This window comes from Adiantum capillus-veneris, chromosome 11 (genome assembly GCF_014529385.1).
Source record: "Adiantum capillus-veneris isolate H3 chromosome 11, ASM1452938v2, whole genome shotgun sequence".
Classification (NCBI taxonomy): Eukaryota; Viridiplantae; Streptophyta; class Polypodiopsida; order Polypodiales; family Pteridaceae; genus Adiantum; species Adiantum capillus-veneris.
In genome coordinates, this window is record NC_140941.1 from 36,634,282 (window position 1) to 36,648,580 (window position 14,299).

Sequence of the window (14,299 nt, forward strand, 5' to 3'; positions counted from 1 at the left end):
GTTATGGTTGAGAAAGAGAATGGTTGTCAAATTAAATCCCTACGTACACATGGAGGGGGAGAGTACATGTCACACAGTTTTGATGATTACTTACGTGAACAAGGCATAAGAAGACAGATTACTTGCAGATACACACCACAACAAAATGGAGTTGCTGAGAGAAAGAATAGATTCATAGCAGAGATTGCAAGAGCCATGATGAATGAGATGAATATGCCATTAAAATATTGGGCTGAAGCAGTTTATACAGCAGTACACATTATGAATCGAACACCAATAGCTGCCATTCATGAAATTTCACCTTATGAGAGACTTTATGGGATCAAGCCAACAGTTTCCTACATGAAAGTTTTTGGATGTGTTTGCTATGTTCATGTGCCAAATGAAGTAAGAAAGAAGATGGAGCCAAAGGCAATGAAGTGTATATTCTTGGGCTACCCAGTTGAAAAGAAAGGTTACAAGTGCTATGATCCTACGACAAGACAAGTTTATGTCAGTAGAGATATCAGATTTTGTGAGCATGAACCATGATATAAACCAAAGCGAGTGATGATAGAAGATGAGTATGAAGAGCAAGAGAATGTGTGTCATGTTGTTGATAAGCTAGGACCATCAACAAGAACTATTTCAGGACCACATATGGCAGAGGAGAGTACATGAAGTGTCAACCCATGGAGCGGTCGTTTGCGAGATAAGAAGCAAGACAAGAAAGGCAAGAAGAAAGTGGTTGAAGAGAGTTCTGGAGATGAAAGCCTTGATGAAGAGCATGGTTTACCACATTTGAGGACACCTGGCAGTAAGCATATTGAGAGATATGTACCCCCATATGCAAGAGTTGAAGAGAAGAGTGCACCACAGTTGAGAAGATCAGAGAGGGTGCGTTATCCAGTTGATAGATTGACATACAACGGTTACATGCGTACACATTATGCATACATGGTTTCACGTGTGCAACATAAAGAGCCTACATGTTTTCAAGAGGCAATTGGAAAATCAGAATGGGAGTCGGCTATGGATGATGAGATGGATGCTCTTGTGAAGAATGACACTTGGGATTTGGTTCGATTGCCAAGTGGAAAGAAAGCAATTGGTTCAAAATGGGTATACAAAGTCAAGTGCAAGTCAAATGGTAGTGTGGAAAGATACAAAGCGAGGCTTGTTGCTAAAGGTTATGCACAAACAAAAGGTCTTGATTATGATGAGACATTTAGTCCAGTTGCAAAGATGACAACATTCAGATTGGTGATATCAATGGAAAGTATGTTTGGTTGGAAGTTACGGCAAATGGATGTGGATAATGCATTCTTGAATGGTGACTTGGAAGAAGAAGTTTATATGATACAACCAGAGGGTTATCAACATCCAGAGTTTCCATATTATGTGTGTAGGTTGAAGAAAGCATTGTATGGTTTGAAGCAAGCATCTAGAGCTTGGTGTGAAAAGATAACCAGATTCTTGAAGAAGATTGGATTTAAACAGTCTATTGCTGATCACTCATTGTTTTTTAATCATGTTGATGGAGAGATCGTCGTTATTGTTATCTATGTTGATGACTTGATTCTCACTAGAAGTCATGATGAGCAAATTTTTCATGTCAAGAAGAGTTTGTTGAGAGAATTCAACATGAAGGACCTTGGTGAGTTGAGATATTTCTTGGGAATTGAAATTGTCAATACATTATCAAGAATTTGGATGATACAAAAACAATGCGCGTTGGATATGCTTGAGAAATATGGAATGACAGCGTGCAAACCGGTTGATACACCTCTTGATCAAAATGTGAAGTTTTTTGATGATGGACATTACATTGAGGATGTCACTATGTACCGCAAGATGGTTGGAAGCCTTGTTTACTTGACAATAACAAGGCCAGATTTGAGTTATGCAATGGGTGTTGTGAGTCAATTCATGCAAAAGCCATGTAAAAGTCATCTTGATGCAGTCAGACGGATTATGAGATATGTGAAAGCCATTGTCAGTTATGGAATGTTTTATGAAAAGAATGGGAAGCTTTGTCTTTATGGTTACACAGATGCAGATTGGGCAGGAGATTTTATGGATAGAAGATCTACAAGTGGTTATGCATTTTCCATTGGCAATGGTATGATAAGTTGGAGTAGCAAGAAGCAATCAACTGTAGCATTATCAAGTACAGAAGCTGAATATCGTGGAGCAGCTTTGGCAGCATGTGAAGAGTCATGGTTGAGAGTACTTATGGTAGACTTTGGTTTTGACTATCTTGACAGTGTCATTATATATTGTGCCAATATTAGCAGCATCATGTTGGCAAAGAATCCAGTCTACCATGCTTGCACTAAACACATTGAGGTACATTATCACTTCATTAGAGAAAAAGTTTGGGCAAATGAGATTGATTTGGTGTATGTGAAGACAAATGATCAAGTTATGGATATATTCACAAAAGCTCTTGGAAAGGAGAAGTTTTGCTACTTTCGTGAAGCATTGGGAATCCATCATATGCAAGCTCACTCTGAGCTTGAGGGGGAGTGTTAAAGAATATGATGTTAAAGAATATGTCCATTGTGCTATGGGCGACTGGACACTGACTATACTATGTTGTAAATATACTTTGAATAATAGTTAAAAGAGAAGAAGACAAGAGCAGCTCGTTGAATGGCTGCTGCAGGGTAACGATTGTGTGTGTGTGTGTGTGTGTGTGTGTGTGTGTGTCTCGATGTGTGTTGGTGTGTGTGCGTAGTCTTCTTTTCTACCTTCTCCACTGACTTGGCACTCTACAAGCCCGACCTAGGGGAGTCAAGGACTTAGGCTAAGGGCCGAACTGAAGGTGTGGACAAGGGATCCAGTTAGGGAAAAGGACCATGGGCCCTCCTATAATAGGTTGGCTAGGAGGAGGATCTCGCATTCAGTCTCCCCTCGGCCTTTCATCTATTCCCATCAACACTCTGGAACTAGATAAACGGCTATGGGAATTACAGAAGGATGCAATGTCAAAGGATGATGAATGGTTAGATGGAATGGATCTTCGCATCAAAGTACAACTGAACCATCATAGCAAAACTGCGTTGGTCGATACAGGAGCTTGAGTAAATGCAGTCACATTGGGAATATCGACTATCAAAGGATGCAACAAGAACCCAACACCGACATTGGGAGTAGTAAACTTAAACGTGATAGTACATGAATGTTCATGCCCTCATCAGTTTGTATTCTTACGAGATGAACACATGAATGAAATGATGATTCTTGGAATCTCATGGATGCAGACGTATAAGACAGTACCGGATTGGGATACCAATCAACTCAAGCTATCACATAAAGGAGGACAACTCATTGTTCCAATTACGAGCAGAACAAACCACGAAGCAATCAATCTTATCCATCCTATAGACAAGTAAATGCTACAAGTAGCATGCAAGGAGTCTGGAATATCTAGGGGTGCTACCATTTAACGAGCCTTGAAAAGCGAGCAAGGGATACAAAGCGAGCGAGACAAATGAGTTGGAGATATCTTGTAGCTAAAATCCTAGTAATACTCGACTACGCTTAACTTTATTTTTATCATTCCTCAACATTATGTAGGGAATTTATTGAGCATTTTTAATTCTAGAATAAACTTATCTCCATTTCTCCTTAAGTTAGTACTTACCATGCTTGCCATATGTTTAAGGCATAAATATCCATGACTTTTTTGTCATTAAACCATAAACAAAAATATTTCTGACATGAGGAGGAATATAATTACAATCTTCTACAGAGACACAAAAATAATCCGCTCATACTTCTCATATGTAGATCATGACTAGAGAGAGTGTGTGTAACAAATAAACTAAACAACAAAGAGAAACTGATGAAAAACCAAAGAGATTAGAATAGGAAGCATGATTCTAATGTAAAAAAACACACTATGGAAAAGACACCAAAGTAGACTTATTGCTTGAGAAGGACATAGTAACAACCACACTCTCCATATTAACAACCACACTTTACATAAATTGCTTCATCCACAAACACATGGTCACCATTCATAAGAGACAACAATTGGTTTTTCAAAATCGATAATAACACATTACATACCCCTTAAAATCAAAGCATAATTAGCGAGCACTACAATAAGATGCTATCAAAGTAAACATCCAGATAAATGTTTTCAAGTTGTACAATTATTTATCCTCCTCACACTCATCATCAACAAAATCACACTTTCGTCTTTCCCTCCTTGGAGTAGCAACAAAATCATCATCAAATGAGTCATTTTCCGCCATTCTTTGTGCCTCTAGTTTTGCATAAAAAGGAAGCGTACTGGGAAAGTGTTCCCACCAATAACAATCAATGTTATATCCATAATGATACCTATCTTGAAGCTTAACAAAGGCACAAAGAAAAAAATAACTTTTCATGACATACACATTGATAAACAAACATACACAAAGAAAGAGCATTGACTGAAAATCAATCTTATTTATACTATAGCTACTAACCACATTATAAAAGGACTAGCTAACTTCAAAAGAAGGCCACAAAGAACATCATCATGTCTATGGCACACAATCCACCATCTCAAGACTAAAAACTAAATAAATAAAGTACCAAGAGGTTACTTATAAGTCAAATATACATGCAAGTAAGCATCCAAAGTAAGCACCATAGGTCTAAGAAACACCCAATGTAAAACTTACGAGTCATCCATCAAAAAATATTTCCAAGCGGTTTGACCACAAACTCCTCCACTCCTCTTGTATGTTATTTTTCCTTTGATGCAATTGGCCTCTTATCACTTGATAGCTTAATAGGTTCCACCAAATCCTTGATGATTGATGCATCATTGTCAAAATCAAAGCATGTATATCCCAATATCATGGCTGCATGTGATAGTGGTGCCGTACCACAACCCATGTCAATCTGAACCCCCTGGAGAACAACAAGTGCGTAGGACACAAGCCATGAAGCTCATACTCTTTTGAACTGCTCCACGAATCAATCTAGAGGATTGTGGATGTTGTGTCTTCTTGCTTTCAGGCATGTAATGAGCCCAAAAATCATCATCACTTTGCAATCTACCTTTGAAAAGAGCTTTACTATCCTCAAAATACAAAGTTGGATAGTAACCCATTTGATGAGCAAATATGAGTATTCTGCATCGTACCTATCATGCACATCCCAATAGAAAAGTATTAGTACTAAATCATCAAACCATTACTTTTAGAGCTTGGTATTATCAATTTTTATGCAATTACTCACACTGCGAGTGTTTTCTCCTTGTTTGCAACCTCCATATGGTATTTTGCTTCCCATCACCACTCTTCTTGCCACGACTAGACCTTGACAATATGCATACTTTTCAATCCAAGTGAGGCAAGGACCTACAAGTTTCAACCACAAAATTTTCAAAAAAGAAAAGAACAAAAATAAAATCTTTTAAGAAAAATTCAATGTAAGTAGGATTACCATCCAATGGGCTAATCATGACCAACCAACCATCATCAGTAAGACTAGCAGCCCTTATGGAGATACCATAGCGTACATGAGCCTCTTTCAACATATCCCACAAAGGAACCTCCTCACCAACATCTATTCCCACCATACTTGTGGGAAAGTCTATCAAAACAAGTCCTGCTGCCCATTTCACTTTTTCCCCTCCATGATGATAATGATGGTCTTTATAAGCATGCAAGCTAAAAAACTCATGCATCTTCCCATATGCCTCATTCTTTCTTCCTTTCTCAAAATCTCTACCCATTTCAATATAATCACCAACACAACATCCAAAAATAGATTCAAAACATGTGTCTCCATAAGATTCTATCTTTGATGGCCCCATTGAATATGTCACAAATTCCTTTGCAAGAGTTGAGTCTTCTGCAAGTTAGACACACACACATAAATACTCTTTAGGAAATCAAAAGAGCACACAAAGATATCATGCTTTTTATATTAAAAAAATCACTTAATACATTATCACTTTCTACAAGAATTTCTGCAATCTCTTGAGTATGAATGTCTTTCTCACCATAACCTAATATAGAGAAAACCCATAAAACGACACACATTCAAAGAGAACCCAAAAGCTTGTAACACTTGTATCAATTGGTTGTATTTAGGAGAAAAGACTAACCTCTTGATTTTCTAGTGATGTCTTTCTTTGATGCTTTCTTTGTAGCCTCTTTGTCCAAAGTAGCCGTAGAAGCTGTGGATCTCTTACCAGCATGCAATTCATACATATCAATATCCTCCTCCAAACGATTCCCCGAAGGAAAGTCTATCCACCATGGATAGTTTTCTATCTCCCATTTACTCAATCCTTGCATGGTAGAAGGAAACATGCATAGAGGAGAGTCACCCACTTTACACCATGCCTTGGAAACACTTGGTATTTCACCAAGCAACTTCTTGACAACAAGGTGTTTAAAAAACCTAAAATAGACACATATATTCAAAAAAAACATTCACATCAATGGACATAAAAAAAAATCAAAGCAAAGAGAATTCAATTTACCTAAAAACAACATGTTGTGCCGCTTTTTCAAGTTCCATGGACTTATTATCCTTTGTCTCATTACCACTTTTTCCTGATTTGAGATCCCCTCTTGCATCTCTACTTCGCAACATTTGAAACATATACTTAAGGGCTTCCAACTTCACTCCATCAAAATACTTTCTTAAAGTAGGGTCTAGTGGCATTGTCGGTGGCTCCTCCATGCTTTCAATTGAAGATTCAAGTAAGGACATGGCCACGCTTTCAACCCTATCCAAAAATATTTCTCTCACCAACCAACTATCACAAATTAACATGCAAAAACATGAATTTAGTATTTAGACATACCAATGTCCTCCAATACTTCTAAATGATAAATTGACTTACCCTTTAAAATCAGCTTCTCTTGTAGGTATCAAGTATTGCTCCCTTGTAATTCTTGGAGCTTCTAATAGTTTCAAAATTCGAACTCTTTTTTTAGATTGTAAATCAAAAGTTGCAAGCATTCTAAGTTTTTCCAATGTCACATATGAATATTTACCCTCAAATTGCAAATCAAACAATGTCTTTTTCCATTGCTCACCCAGTTTGGGATGTATGCAAAGTAAAACCTGACAGAAGTTTAATTATATATACCTAAATTCTCAAAATGAAAAATAAGCTCAATTACTTGTTTTGTGAAAATAAACACACGTTGCCAATTCTATCCGAAATTCATTTCTGAATCTTTGACTTCTCCTTTCGTAACGTATCCTCCCTTTGTTCTTCTAGCATAGTTCTTTCAATTGTTTCCGTTGCTGATGCAACTTCCTTGTTATATTCAACCTTTACATAGGTTACAAATAAAAGTTATAATTTCATATACCAAATCTATCTATACAAAAAAAAGTTTAATTAAGTACCTGAAACACAATCCTTGCCAAGTAACCTCTCAAAAATGGAAACCATGACTCTTTGCTTCTGCAACCTTTGACTAACTTATTCTCCTCCTCTTTTAGAGACTCAATATACTCTTTTGTATCACTCCCACATATGTTGTTGGTGTTAATTAGCACATCTTGAAGCAATGTTTTAATCACTGCATGCTCATTTAGCCTATTGCAGAAAGAAGGATATGATAAGTTATTCATTAAGCCTTTGAGAGAACAATGCACAATCAAAATTACCAAAAAAAAGTAACTTACACGTTCATGCGTTGCAAAGAAGTATCTCTGGAACCTTCCTTGGATCTATGAGAGTGCACATAACTCTCACATGTCTTGATTTATCCTCTTTAAAAAGTTCGGTTATAACTTCCATCCAAGCCTTTGTCCTGTGATTCCCCTCCCACACAAAAAACATTTTCTTTGACATAAATTTCAGCTCTCTTTTTAAGGATACCTATTTTTCAAAATCCATATTTGCTTCTAGCCGCATAGGATCCCAAGAAGCCTTAATGATATCTGTTACCAAGGTTTCTTCCCCATTGCAAAGACAAGTGGAGACAACAAACGTTCCCTTATCTGGCATATAGTTCTCTGTAGCAAATGCAATTTTAAGTGAACTTACATCTTTTCGGAGACCTCTTACTTTGGCATGTGGCAGTAACTTGCATAAAGGTATGAGAGGACACCTATCAGCTGGCAACACCCTGCAATGACCAATAACATCACCACCTGCAGCCAGCTGGATATTACTTGCTATAAAAGCATTGTTTCCATCTTCATCATCATCCTCTATAACTTCAGAGTTTACATCTTTGTCCTTCACGACATTTGTTGGTTGAGGTAAAGGGTTTGTGTCAACATCAATCTCTTCAGATTCAACTGATACAAAAGCCAATTTCTTCTTTAAACTTTTGTTGGGACTTTGCTCAGCGGATGTTGACTTTGTTGTCTTCCTCTTTGCAGATTTTCCCATTGCAAACCTGCAAGAGAAAAACCATCAAAAGCTTTGAGTTGAAACCACATTGCTTCACACCTTTCTCACTGATGTCATTTTTTGAGCAAAATAAATGAATTCATTGCTTCACCAGAGGCTTCAAACTTGCGTTTGGAAACGCGATATGCAACCCCATGGTGAGCACACAATTTGTTGCGAGAAACTTTTGGCTACTTTGGACACCACAGCTTAGAAAAGGATAAAGTGCAGTAAAGTTGCATGTACAAAATACAAAAGATTAACTTAGAGCCATGCTCCCTTACCTTTGGTCATTGAGAGGACAGCCGACAATACGAAGTAATCTCCTCCCTCTCTCTCAGTTATTGTTGCGGGTCGATAAGCAAAAGGGCAAAAGGGACTTGGCAGCCATACCTACAACAACATGGAGTTGGCGGCCATTGTCATAATAAGCAATGCAATGGAGGGCAGTTAGAGGGAACATGTAGCCCAAGTCATTGCCGACTCCCACCCTATTTCATTTTTAACGATCCCATCCTCTCTCTCTCTCTCTCATTTAGCCTAACCATTAAATAGATTTTACTGATAGATCTCTCCTCTCTCTCTCTCTCTCTCTCTCTCTCTCTCTCTCTCTCTCTCTCTCTCTCTCTCTCTCTCTCTCTCTCTCTCTCTCTCTCTCTCTCTCTCTCTCTCTCTCTCTCTCTCTCTCTCTCTCTCTCTCTCTCTCTCTCTCTCTCTCTCTCTCTCTCTCTCTCTCTCTCATTTAGCCTAACCATTAAATAGATTTTACCTGCGAACTTGGAACTGCTTGGAACTGCAAAGATCTACTAAACTGCGAACTGCAAAAATCTACGAACTACTGGACTGCAAAAATCTGCGAACTGCTGGACTGTGAAAATCTGTGAACTGCTTGACTGCGAAAATCTGAAAAACTGTTGAACTGCGAACAGGCAGAAATTTGCGAATTGCTTGGCTGAAATTTGCGAACTACCAGAAAATTTTCCCACAGCTTCTCCAAGTTGCGTTTCCAAAGCTTCTCCTCACCTGGCTTCTCCAAGTTGTGTTTCTAAATGCAAAGGTCAAAGCCTTGGTGAGTGAAATTCCCACATAGCTTGGTGAGTGAAACGTCAAAGCCTTGGTGAGCGAAAATCTTCCCACATCTTCTCTTCTCACCTAGCTTCTCCAAGTTGCATTTCCAAACGCAAACCTCAAAGTTGTGGTGAGGACTCAAAACCTCAAAACCTCAAATTTCGAAGCCTTTGACTCCACACTCATGTCTTGCCAGCGCTCCCATGAAAGCATTTCCAAATGCAAGCACAAAACCCTTGGTGAGAAAAATAGTGTCCCCTCTCTCACCGGCGCTCTGAGATTTGCTTTTCCAAATGCAACAATGAAACCCTTGGTGAGCAGATGAAAACAAAATGATTCATTTCTCCTCACACCGGCCTTGTTAGAATAGCATCTCCAAATGCAATAACACAAACCCCTGTGAGCAGTTCTTGGAGAGCCCCTGTGAGCAGTTCTTAGAGAGTGCAAAAACAAAGTTCAGTTCTTTATTTAGCTACAACAAAAAATGGTGAGCTTTTGCCAAGAGTGTGACTTCTGCACAATATTATTTAAAAATTAAAATTGATATTCACAAAAAAATTCTTTAAAACTTTAATGAGCATAGACCAAAAGGAAATGTTTTAAAATTTAAGCGAACATAAATCAAAAGCTACTTTCCTCGTAAATTGTGACAAAAGCTTTTACTTTCCTCGTGAATTGTGTTCTTTTATCAAACAGATGATTGCACGAACAGATCCTAGTCCGTCCCTATCAAACAGATGATTGCACGAACTTTTTAAATGCTATCCCATTTATTACTAATGCCAACCTTTTTCTCGACATTTTCTCAAGGCTCAAGAAAATGATTTCTATGGATATGGCTTTGGATATTAAAAGCGAACCTATCTTGTCCTGGATGCTTTTGTCTCTGGATGCTTCACTCTTACAATGCCTCACTCAGTTCTTATTACATATGAAGAAAGAGTTCTCTCAATTAGATATGACACAGAGATGTGTGATATTAGTCTCAGTGCTCTAAAGGAGTATTTTCAACTTGCAGACCAAGACATTATTCTATCTGAAGCAACTTCTATAGATGATGTAGTTGTATCTCTTTCTATAGTTTCATTAGAGGATGGAAGTCATGGGTATAAGCTTCATGATAACAATGGAGGTGTTTACAAGCCAGAAAAGTGACAAGTACAAAAATTAGTAGAAAAAGAGATTAGCATTCTTTCAAGTCTTCAGAAGCTTCCACTGTTTAGCTCTCTTCATGTTGCTCTTTCTTCAGCACAAGTTAGTCAAAAACTTGATGAGCTTCCGCTTGAATATGATGGCTACTGTTTGTTTGAGCTTCCACCTTGCAAAGATGGTTGTAACATGAAAGGCATGGAGCAAAGGCTTGATGGACATGTTTGGACAACATACAACACCAGCTATGTTGATGCCTTTAAAGGAGTAATGAGAATAAGTAGGTGTTGTGGACACTTAAGGTGTTATAACATTGATTGTGCTTGTGTAGATATGTTTGGAGAAGTGAATGAGACTCAGTGGAAAGGCAAGGTTCAATCTGCGCCACCTGCTGGACCATTGAACAAAGAAAATGGAGTTCTTCTTTGTAAGCACTGTGGTGAATCACCAGAATGTATCAAAACTTGTCAAGCATTCATATACTATTGTATCCCTCGAGATAGAGATGGCACAACAAGATGTGCCATACACATGGGCTTTCATAAACATCTAGTGGCAAAGGGGTTATCAAAAAAGGTGGAGGAGTTTGTTCACAATAAGGTGTTCACGCGGGCAACTGTTGAGCCTTCCAACACATGCAAGCAAATTGAAGTCTCAGTCACAAGGGACTTGATCATGGAGCTGTTGATTCATGAGGATGGTGCTTCTCACAAGACTTCTTCAGAGGGTTACTTGCACAAAGAGCTAGGTCAAATTACTCCCATCTCTCAAAAATCTTGAATCAGAAGGTCCATCCAAGCTCCTAGAAAAGATTTTCTTCAAGGGGACAGTGGGCTAGATGCTATTTTGATACTGAAACAAAGATGCATATATCCATTTATCCAAAGTGTTCTTTTTCCTGATCAACTTGGTGATGATAGCTAGCCACATGTGTTTAAGATGTCATCTAAGTGTCCAGGTTCAGGAGTGGATCTTGTTAATCGAATGCAAGCAGGTGTCTCATTGGAGGGCCAATGGGTGCATTTTGATCATGCGCATTGGGTGAAGGGGTGGTGCACAATGGGAACCCATGTGTATGATCCACATGTACGTGAGTTGCTCACAATCGCAACTTGTGAGTTTAAGGTGCAAGATCACCATGCTCAGGTTCAATTTTGGAAAATGTTATACAACCAAATGGTGCAAAATGGTTTTCCACTTCCTCAATTTAGAGGTTTCATGTCAGATGAGGCTCAGCAAAATTGGATTGCAATGCGCACAGTCTACTTTGGTGGTCCAAATAATAAGGTGGAGGAGAAAGAGAGGTCTTGCAAGTTTCACTGGGAGACAAATATGGTGGATCACACTAAGAAGTGCATTAAGCCAGACTTTCAAGAAGAGCACAAGTATATGTGCAGGCAGTGGAGAAGTGCACCTACTGAGATGGAGAAGGAACGATGTAAGCAAGCTATACAAAACTATTGGACTGACAACCACATTATTGAGGGACAACTACAAAGCTTACAGATATGGCTTGCATGGTGGGATGCACGAGCATCACATTGGATTGATCAATTTCTTACACAACTCAAGGATTTGGGATTTGTACCATCAACTAACCTATCTGAATCTAAACATGCAAGTATTCGTGCTGCACATGGAGCAACAAAGTAAGTCTCATTGTATGAGGCTACTGCTATTGACCTATGCTTAGCAGTGCAGCAAAGTGAAAAATATAAGTCTTTATGGATGGAAAATATCATGGTACTGGTCCAGACTTGAAACAACTAGCTGAAAGGCTAATAGAAGGACACACAACTCAAGCTATTGAGAAGAAGGTTATTGATTTGACTGCTTCTACAATGGATGCAGTAGGCCTTGCCTCTTCGGAGTATATGAGACAGCACATGGAGCAAGTAAGTTTGCGTCGAAAAAGAAAGTTGGGTCACTCAACTCCGATTCATGAAACTGACAGTCATAGACCTGAATATAATACCATCACAACCTCTAGAGCTATTCCCCAATGTCCAAGCTTCAAAGTACAGCAGGTAAAGGAGTCTGAAGTTGCAGAGACCACTTGGGCCATTAGGAGAGCACCTCCTAAGGCTAAAGTCAGTTTTTTTGGGTTAATCAAGGAGACATGTTAGAAATACAACATTGAATCTATCATTTTTGGTCGCTAACCTTTCCTCTATGGTCTTAAATTTTTCTTGTTGATGTAGGTGAGAGGTGTGGGGTTGAGATCGACATAAATGGGGGAACAACATTGCATGGTGTTCTTGCCCCTTACTTCAAGGGAAGAAGAAGATACCCAGGTGCCACACATGAGCAGGTCATTTGGTTTTGCAATAGCAATGTACAATATGCTTGGAATGTGCATGGATCTGTTATTTTTCCACCAGGTCCTGCACTTGGGGTGTGGCCCATCTCAAAGGGAACGTTTCTATCTTTAGAAGAGACAAGTTTTATTGCGAAAGTCAGGCTTTGTTTTGTATGATGGCTCTCAAGAAGGTGCAATTGTAGAAAGCTTTCGATCTCAACCTCCTGCAAGTGCAGCACGGCCACAAAAGAGGGGTGGTAGAATGGTCAAGTGGAGAAGCAAACTTACCAAAGATTTCAAGGATAAGATTCGCTCGGCAACTAAAATGCATGCAACTGTTCTTAGAGAGAGTATAATAGTCCCAAACGAAGTGCACGTTTTCGTCTTGGAATCAAAGGGATAAAAATCACGTGGGATTTCATATTCCATCACAATAAGTCAATTTCCACGGTGTACATGTGAGGACTTTGTGAGACGGGATGCAAAGGCAAGTACTTATATTCCATGCAAGCATATATACTTTGTATTTTTAAGGACTCTTGGATTGGATGCAAATGTTCATGCATTTATGCATCAAGTTTCTCTCTCAAATATAGAGTTATTCCAATCCTTGCATGGAAGACGTGTGCTAGTGGCTGCTTAAGCTAGTTTCACCTTTTAGCTATCAACTTCATCCTATATAGAACTAGATGTTTTAGGCCTTGTATGGAAAACATATGCTAGCGATTTAAGCATGTTTTTTTTTTAATCTATCATCTATATCCTATTTTGGAAACTTACTTTTTTGTACTAGCTATCCACAACAACCTACTCTCCCCCCCTCCCTTTCCTCTATTCCCTCTTTCTCTATTTCCACTTAACCTAGGTGGTGTATGGAGATCATGAAGTTTAATGAAAAACCAAGTTATTTATGTGTACTTTTTTGCAGTCAAAAGCTCTTTGCAATGAGTCAAATCAAACCAGATTCTCTCACTTTTAGTTGGCAAACTTTAGGTGGCAATTTGAAGAGTATTCTTTTTTGTTGTTTCCTTAATGAGAACTGGAAAAGTTTTCTTTTGTGCATTAGTTATTTTAGAGTGTCATTTTTCATGTTTGAACACTCTCTCTCTCTAGTCATGATCTATGTATGAGAAGTGTGAGTGGATTATATGTGTGTCTCTGTAGAAGATTGTAACTATAATCTTTCTTATTTTGAAAAGCTTTATGTTTATGGTTTTAATGACAAAGAAGTAATGGATGTTTATGCCTTAAACATATGGCAAGCATGTCACGATTGTTGTGCAGGTATATAGGTAGTTTATGGGTTGGCCTTCGGATGACTATGGCCATTTTACTAATGATAAATTTTATGGGACTCTTTGGTTTCTTCTCACTTCAGTAACACGCTCTTGGAGCTAATCAATAAAAAGTGTGTGGTAAGTACTAACTTA

The 14,299-nt window shown here is 38.5% G+C and overlaps 3 pseudogenes; 2 read left to right on the forward strand and 1 right to left on the reverse strand.

The window, feature by feature from the left end:
• Positions 1 to 4,142: 4,142 nt before the first annotated feature.
• LOC147447101 (uncharacterized) lies at positions 4,143 to 9,607 on the reverse strand (annotated as a pseudogene).
• Positions 9,608 to 10,390: 783 nt separating this feature from the next.
• LOC147447102 (uncharacterized) lies at positions 10,391 to 11,350 on the forward strand (annotated as a pseudogene).
• A 642-nt stretch (positions 11,351 to 11,992) lies between these two features.
• LOC147447103 (uncharacterized) lies at positions 11,993 to 13,046 on the forward strand (annotated as a pseudogene).
• The last annotated feature ends 1,253 nt before the right edge of the window (positions 13,047 to 14,299 follow it).